Source organism: Pinus tabuliformis, chromosome 5_2 (assembly GCF_031772625.1).
Source record: "Pinus tabuliformis cultivar Carrire ecotype Pingquan chromosome 5_2, CPIR1, whole genome shotgun sequence".
NCBI lineage: Eukaryota > Viridiplantae > Streptophyta > Pinopsida > Pinales > Pinaceae > Pinus > Pinus tabuliformis.
This window is the reverse complement of record NC_142306.1, coordinates 413,303,700-413,312,767: the sequence shown is the minus strand read 5'-3', so window position 1 is coordinate 413,312,767 and position 9,068 is coordinate 413,303,700.

Below are 9,068 nucleotides of genomic sequence, written 5' to 3'. Positions count from 1 at the left end.
AATAAAAGTTGATAACCTAGTGGGACTCCATCAAACTCAAACCTTGAATAATTCATTTGAAACAATTAAACTAACCCACTACGTCGAAAGGCAATGGACAACCTAAGGGAATATCTACATAGAAAATAATCTATATAAAGATCCTTTGAAGGAGGTTTGGTTAGACACAAATAACTATGACTAGAAGCATAATGTTGACTGTGATAAAATTGATTTCCAATTAAGATTGTGCTTTGTTGTAAGGCATGTAATTGCCTCTTGCCCTAATTGCAACATTGTTAAGGAACACTCTAAGTCTATCAATCCCCTTTCCAAGAGATAATACAACGAGAGGCTTACTTGATGCAATGGTGTCAATTCAAATCACCAAATAATAAAATTTAAGACAACAACGGAGAAAGTTAACTCAAATCCTTAATGAGATGCAACCATCCTAAAAATGCCAATTGTTAAGTCCCTATAATACTAGTGATTCCCCCATTACTATTGTCATTGTATCCCTTATTGTTATTATTGTGCCCCTATTGTCCCCATATTGTTATTAGTGTGCCCCATAGAAACCCACTATTGTTATTGGTGTGACCTTATGTTATTATTGTTATGTCGGCTTGATTATATTGTGACCCCTTAGACTCCTATATATAGAAGGGAGGTTTAGTCATTTGTATCATCCAAGAATTGTTCATTTGCGTAATGTAAAGGAGGTTGCCCCCTCGAAGAGGCTAAATTCTAAGGCGTTGATCTATCTTTTCTATCTTTTTGTGAGCTGGTTTCCTAACACCAATTGGTGCCAATCAATAACCCTTGAAACATTAAGCCAATAAATCTCTCTCCTTAAGAGGGACCCATAAACTTTAAAAATAAGCCCTCAAGATAAAACAAAGTTTGCTTCTTTAAAACCTCAATAAAAGTGCAATGTATTATCTAAAGAACTTTTCAAATTATACAACCATTAACAAAAGTAAGACATAGTTACTCCTATCAATAATCTAAAGAATTTGCTTATTGACCTAGACCTGCATAGATCTTAGATATTGCTCTGTCAAGTAGAGGATTAGCAACAAAAAAATCGAGTCATGTGAGTGGAAGTTGGAGACAAAAAGATCGCTTTTTCCATAAACAAATGACTTTAAGGCAACAAAATAATTCCATTTGGAGCATTGTTTTGGACTCGAGTTGCCAATATTCTTGTCAAAGAAACATTGAAAGGGAAGGTTTGCACTCCTTTGGCAACAACTACAATGCAAGAGACTTTGTTCCTCTCATTTCTCAATTGGACCTTTGTAACATCTTTCCCCTTATCACTAATGCGAAGGACAACTCTATATTGGAGCAATCAGTCACTAAGGAAGAGGTCCAATATGTATTATAAGAGGTTTCCAGAGGCAAAAACCTTGACCCGATGGTTGGACTATGGAGATTTTTTTTTCCATTTCCAGGGCATCATGATTGATGAATTAACTAACATGGTTAAGGAATCTCGTAGACTTTGAAGGGTTTCTGGCACCGTAAATGCTACCTTCATTACTCTTATTCCTAAAGTTCCTAAGCCTTCTACTTTCTTAGACTACCGATCTATCTCCCTATGCAACACGCTCTATAAACTGATCTCCAAAACCATAGTTAATTGGATCAAACCCTCCTATCCAAACATCTCTAGGGCGAATAATTTGGTTTTTTGGAACAATGCTAGATTCACGATGTTGTTGCCATGGCCCAGGAATGCATTCATTCCATTAAGACTCGTCATCTAGATGTCTGCGTCTTGAAAATTGACCTCACTAAAGCATCTGATTGTGTGGATTAGGAACTCCTGTGGATGATCTTGCATAAGATAGGGTTGGGTTTTCCAGTGATCGGATGGATATAATCTTGTATTAAGATTTTTTTCTTTTGCCATCATTATCAACGACTCTCCTACAAAATTCTTCTTTGCTTCCAGAGGACTTCGCCAAGGATGCGCCCTGTCTCCACTCTTGTTTCTTTTTGTAATTGACAGATTAAGCAGAAATTTCCTTGATGCTCGAGCTCGAGGTCTCATCATTGGATGTAAGATTGTCAGTGAAATCCCTCTCTCTCTCACTTGATGTTCTGGCAATTAGGACCACTGGTCCATTCGAATGGCAGATTATTTATGATATCCTCCAAAATTTTGGACTTGCCTCAGGTCTCTTTATGAATAAGATTAAGTTACATTCTGATTTCGAATGATCATAATGTGACCAAGACGTCAAAAATTGCCAATTTGTTCAGTGTACAAATTACAACTTTGGATGAGGGTTTCAAGTACCTCGGTTTTATATTGAAGGCTAATGGATATAAGAAGTTGGACTGGTCCTGACTCATTTAGAAGATTGAAAATAAACTTTCGCAATGGACACATAAATGGATATCTCTTAGTGGACGTGTCATTTTGATTCAATATATACTTCACAATGTCTTTATATACTGGATGCATATCTCCAAAGTCCCTCAAGGCGTTGTCAAAAAAGCCGACTCCATCATCTCTAAGTTTCTTTGGGCTGGCACTTGCCCCGATCAAAAATTCAATTTAGCCCAACTAGAATCACTGACCAAACCTATTGTTTTCGGTGGATGGGGACTTAAGGACATTTGAAACTTCAATTACACTCTTCTACTTAAGAACCTCTAGCGGTTTGTTTGTGGCGATGGTCTTTGGAACCAGATCATAAAACAAAAGTACTTTCAAAACTGTGACCTTCTAGGCTAGATCTGCTATACTGCACCTGTGCCTCTTCAGATCTCACAAATTTGGCATATCCTACTGCTAGCAAAGTATTGGTTCTTCAACAATATAAAATGGGACATTGGATCTGGTTATATCCCAGAAATCGACATGGACTCAATCTCTGGCTTGGAAGGTACACATATACTTTCTCTCCCGCTCCTCAATTTCTTACACAATTCGGAAATTTATGTACTTAGAGACATCATCATTACTCCACTCTCTTCCTCTCTTTCCACGCGTTAGAAATTTGTTGGGGATCTCAGATTGCCTACACATCTAGCTCTGGAGTGTTCTAACTATGTCTCTAATCTTAAAATTGCAAGGATCGTCCTCTCCCCAAAGGAGAATCGATTAATCTAGTTTGGAGGTTATCTGAAAGGATAGGTCATTGTTCATGAGGCCTATCACTTAATCACCCAGCTCTATGGATCAAACATACTTTTCTCTTGGCTCTCGAGGTCCTGGAAATGGAACATGCCACTAAAACTTAAGTGTTTTATCTAGCTGGTGGCTCACAACCATGTATTTACATGCGAAAACCTTTCTAAGTGGGGTTTTCAGGTCCTTAATAGGTGTGTTTTATACATGTCACATGGTGAAGACATCAATCATTTGTTTATCCTTTGTGCTTTTGCATCCTCGATTTGGTATAGGGTGCTTAATTCACTGCAAATTCAAGCTGATTGGGATAAGTCAGATATTGTTACTTGCCTTGGTTGGTGGACTAAGGACTACAAGCAGCACCAAACTTTACCTTTTTTTGTTCTCTAGGGCATCTAGAGGGCCAAGGACACCCTCATTTTTTAGTAGGCGTAGACTAACATCTGGAGGACCTGCAGTAGGATCACATGCTACTACTAGGAATTATACTCTCCCTTTTCCATGCACTACAAAATTATCCATCCTCTTAGGAATTTATGGTTCGCCTTCCCTGTGGGTTTTTTTGATGGTGCATCTTCTTGTAGACTTTGTGGCAGTGACATGGCCATTCACTTGGGGCCAAAGTGTTCCCTCAAATTTCATTGGTCTAGCGGTTCAGGCATCAATACCAGGGCGGAACTCCTTGTACTTTGGGGGTCATGCACTGTGCAAACTAGCTTGGTCTCAGGGAAACTATTGTTTTTGGAGGTTCCAAACCTACTATTGATTGGGCCAATGGAAAATGCCATTTGGAATCTCTCACATTCTCCAATTGGAAGCAGAGGATCAAAGTTCTCATAAATGTTTTCTGAAAATTGTCTATTTCCCACATCTACAGGACTCAAAATGGTGAGGCCGAAACTCTATCTAAAACTGGTTGCAGCATTGTTCCTGGAAAGATCCATTTCCAACCTTTCGTCCACGGTGAACCACAAGAAACTAGACACGTCAATATTTGAGGAATTTTTTGAACACATGGACAATCAAGATTGTCGTGTTTTCTTCTTTTACTTGCATCGCTCGCTGTTGTATTTTTTGCATTTTTTTGCTCTTTTGAAACTCAGAATGTTATGCTGCATCGTATTCTATGTATTTCGTAGTAGAATCTAAATTGACTTCTGCCTCTTATGTAAAACACTTCCAAAAATGACATACATGCTGCACATGATATTATACTTTCTTACTCATCTTAATGAAAGCATTTTTTCTAATAATGGGAATGAACGCCCTCGCCCTGCATGCAACCACCACTCAGTGGCCTCTTGTTGTTGAGGTCTCAGAGCAAATGGATCCTCCAGATCGAATCCAAGGAAATGAAGATGCAACCAATGTGTTTGCCTCTCTTATAGTTGCAACAAGACCTCTAAGAATCAGGCCAACAATAAACAAGTTTGTCAAAAAGCTTGATGATATTCCAGAAATCTCTCTTCCCCCTGCTCTCCCGCGCAGAGCAGCGCTATCTCTTGCTGAACACGTTTAGTTGGTCAGTTCACTGGACTATGGTCGTCACCCAAATCGGTTCAAAAATGGGTCGAAAGAAATTGGAGTTCAACCATCAATGGGAAAATCTCAATAAGGTTCTGCGAAAGAGGATACTACACCTTTCATTTTGAAACAAAAGAAGACAGAGATCTAATATTTAGAAAGGTCCATATTTCATGGATACCAGAGGGTTATATTTAAATCGATGGACTCCAGACATCGATCCTGAAATGGATGTAGTGCAATGCCAGTATGGGTCAGGTTACCTCGTCTCCCTCTACAGGACTGGGGAGATGAGTCAGTAAAGGCCATAAGGAATGTAGTAGGGAAATATATAGACAGATGTGAACCGAAGGACAACATGCATGCATGTGCTAGAATATGCGTGGAAGTGGATCTAGGAAAAGGGCACCCAGAAGCAATAAAGATCAAGGTAGATCAATGGACACATATACAACAGCTGGATTATGAACAAATCCCATTCAAATGCAAGGTATGTCACGAATATGGTCATTTTTCAAATAGATGTTCTAAAAAAAATAATATGAAAGTGCTGAGGAGCTAGAAAATAAATGGGAATAAGTAAAAAGGAAGAAATCCACCAACAAGCAACCACCTCCCCCATCGTCGCAGCCCCAGGTTTTGAATGAAACTCCTCCTCCATCTCCTTCCGCTACTTTCCCTCCACCCCTCACAAATTCGAACCCCTTTGGGCCCTTGGAAGAATCTCTCGATCCACCCTCACCCTGATCCCCCGCATTCCCACAACCCCACCCCCCATCTTGTCCTCCCTTCCTTCAAACCCTCGCTCTCCTCTCCCCCCTCCATCAGTGGACCATATTTTAACCAGAAACCAAACCAAAGAGACTCTACAAATCAATGAACACAAAAAAAAGCAGGCAGAAAGTCTAACAAGGAAATAAGGGATGAACCAGCCACCAAGGAGATGGCTCTAAGCACTCAGCAACCAATGGACTCCTTCCTTGGAAAAAGTTCAGGAAACAGTGAGAAAAATCAACAGAGAGGGAAGGGTATCGTGGTCTGGGTACAACTTATAAAGTAAATGTAGCGAGAGACATTCTAATGAAAGAAGTGCCAGACATTTTCATGATCCGGGAGACCAAAACAAACAGTAAAGAAGTTGGAAAAATGATACAAAAACTAAAAAATTATGAAGGACTAGCGCTAGAGGCAAGAAGAGCTTCAGGAAGAATTTGCACCCTTTGGAAAAAAGGGGAATGGGAAATGATAAATCAAAAAATTGATAAGCATTGGATCAAAACTGATTTAAAGGAAATCAACACAAAGGAAAAATACAGCCTCATCAACATATACGCTCCAAACCATTATAAGGAAAAAGAACAATGTTGGAACTCAATGAAAGAAGCTTTAACAGAAATTCAAAATGGGAAAATAATTTTTGGAGGTGATCTAAACTTGGTCAGAAATATAGAAGAAAAATTTGGAGGGACTTATCATGCAGACCCATCAAGAGAAGTTTTGGAAGCAATTATGGAGCAGCACAATTTAATTGACATTCTGCCAAGTAATGGGAAATACACTTGGAGTAATAAGAGAGTGGGCAAGAGTAATATAAAGGAGAGGGTGGATAGAATTTTAGTTCAAGAAAACATAGCCGCTGAATACATTTCTGTCAAGTCCAAAACTATACATACAACAACATCAGACCATAAACCAGTAATAATCATACTGGGCAAAATGGACAACCAAGGCCCTCTTCCTTTTAGATACAACTCAATCTGGGACAACAATGAAGATTTCAAAATTCAAATCAAAGAGGGATGGGCACAAAATATTACAGGATCTCCCCATTGTGTATGGGAAACAAAATTAAAAAATCTGAGAGTAAAGATAAAAATATGGGCAAGAGAGAATGAATTTAAAAAAAAAATAAGAAAAATAGCACTGCAAAAAAAAATTGACAACATGCAAGAAGAAAAGGAAAACAAAGAGGAGGATAAGCAAGACTACTTGAAAGAAAAGGAATTATTTTGGGAAATATACAGAGAAAACAGAAAAGAAGAAGAAGAGCTTAAATTGAAATCCAGATGCCTTTGGCTGAATGATGGGGACAAAATTTTTGCCTTCTTTCGCAATACAATGAAAATGAGAAGAGCTAGAAATCAGATAGACCAAATTAAAGTGGATTGGCAAGAAATAAAGGGAGCGAAGGAATTAAAAAAAGCAGCCCATAACCACTTCAAAGATCTATTAACAACAAATGAACAACCAGCAGACCATGAGGACTTTCTACAACACATTCAAAAAAAATAAGTGACGATCAAAACTCAGAAATAAACAAAGAAATCTCTGAAGAAGAAGTGCTGGCAACAATATGGAGTCTTCATCCAGACAAGGCCCCGGGGCCAGATGGCTTCACAATCGCCTTTTATAGGCAGCATTGGAATGTCATAAAAAAAGATTTTCTGAGAATGATTAAAAATGTCTTCAAAAAAAATGGGAGGAAATACCAAATCATCTTATCTGGCTCTAATACCAAAGGACTCCAATCCAACAACTTTCAACAGATATAGACCAATATCTCTCTGTAACTCCTCCTACAAAATTATCACAAAAATAATAGCCAATAGAATCAAGAGAGTTCTCCCTGAAATAATCTCTGAAAATCAGGGTGGTTTTGTCCCTAGCAGGAAAATAATTGACAATGTGATTATTGTTTAGGAAGCTATTCACACAAGCATACAAAGGAAAGAGAAAGGAATTATCATAAAGTTAGACATGGAAAATGCATTTGATAGAGTTAGTGACACATATCTAACAGTAGTTCTTAAAAAAATCGGGTTCTCTCAAGACATAATAGAGACCATACAGCCCTGCATCTCGACCCCTTGAATAACGTCTCTAATAAATGGAAGACCCAACATCTACTTTCAGAGCTCAAGAGGGTTGAGACAAGGATGTTCACTCTCACCATTCCTATATATTATAATGGCTGAACGTTAAGTGCAACTTTAGAAAAACAAAGAAGAGAAAAAAAATATTACAGGTATTCAAATTGCAAGAGGACTCAAAAGTATCAATCATTCCCTTTTTGCCGATGACAGCCTTTTATTGGGAGGGGCATCAAGTATAATAGCAAGAAGATTTTAAAATTTTTTGGATGACTTTCTACAAGTATTTGGAGGGCTTTTAAACAGCTCGAAATGTAGAATATATGGTTGGAACACTCCACCAAGAATAATGTGGAGTATCTCGCAAATCTTAGAGATTCCAACACAAGCAAGATGAATACATTTCATCTATTTAGGACTCCCTATAGCTAAAGAGAATGTGTAGGCTGAAGTATGGAGCAAACAATTTGAAAAAATGAAAGACAAAATACAAAAATGGGGTATGATGTGGCTCAATATGGCAGCCAAGGTGATTATGATAAAGGCACTACTTTAAGCTCTCCCAATATATCAGTATGTGATTATTTTGGCACTGGCAAGCACACATAAGCAAATGGAATTAATCATAAGAATCTTTCTTTGGCAGGAAGGGAAGTAAGAGAGCAAAAAGTTTAGCTTGGTCAAGTGGGATCAAGTCACACTACCATACGAATAGGGAGGTCTATCCATTCGTTTACCAGGCCTAATGAATGTTGCACTAGGAATTAAAATAATATGGAGAATGATAACCGGAAAGGAAAGTTGGTGGAAAAAAGCCCTCGCCACAAATTTCTTGAATCAAACAAGAACAAATTTATTGATTGATAACATCCATGTGAGGGCTTGCACGCAAGTTTGGAGACTTGTTAAGAAAATAATCCCCTCAATCAGGAATCATATATCTAAAACCCGGGAAATGGGAAAACAATGTCAATTTGGGATGATAGAATCATGGGAAAAGAGCCTCCAAACCTCCAATTAGACCTCCAAGGCATACAAAGATGGATGACAGAAAGAGGGCCAAACTCTCTACACTCAATATCAGCGTGGGATCAACAAACTTGGCATGAGTGGCAAATCACAACAATCCCTTTAAATTTGAAAGGACGATGGGAGAAATTAAAGCATCATCTCAAAGAGGCAGCACCCATAAGTACTGAGGAAGAGGACGACTTTGTTTGGGATCCAAGTGGAGGAGGATACACGGTAAAAACATGGTACAAAGCACTTCAAGAACACCAAAATCATCAGGAATGGCACCTTTGGAAATTGGCATGGAAGACTGAATGCCTTCCTAAGATAAAAGCATTTATATGGACTCTCCTCAAAGGAAAAATTCTAACAATCGAAAACTTAAAAAAAAGGGAATTCAGGGTCCCTCTAGGTGCTCCATGTGCCTGATAGAAGAGAAGTCCATACAACATCTCTTTCTCGAATGTAGGATAGCCAGAGAATGCTGGAAGCATATTTCAAGCCTACTGGAAATCAATTTAAACTTCACAAAC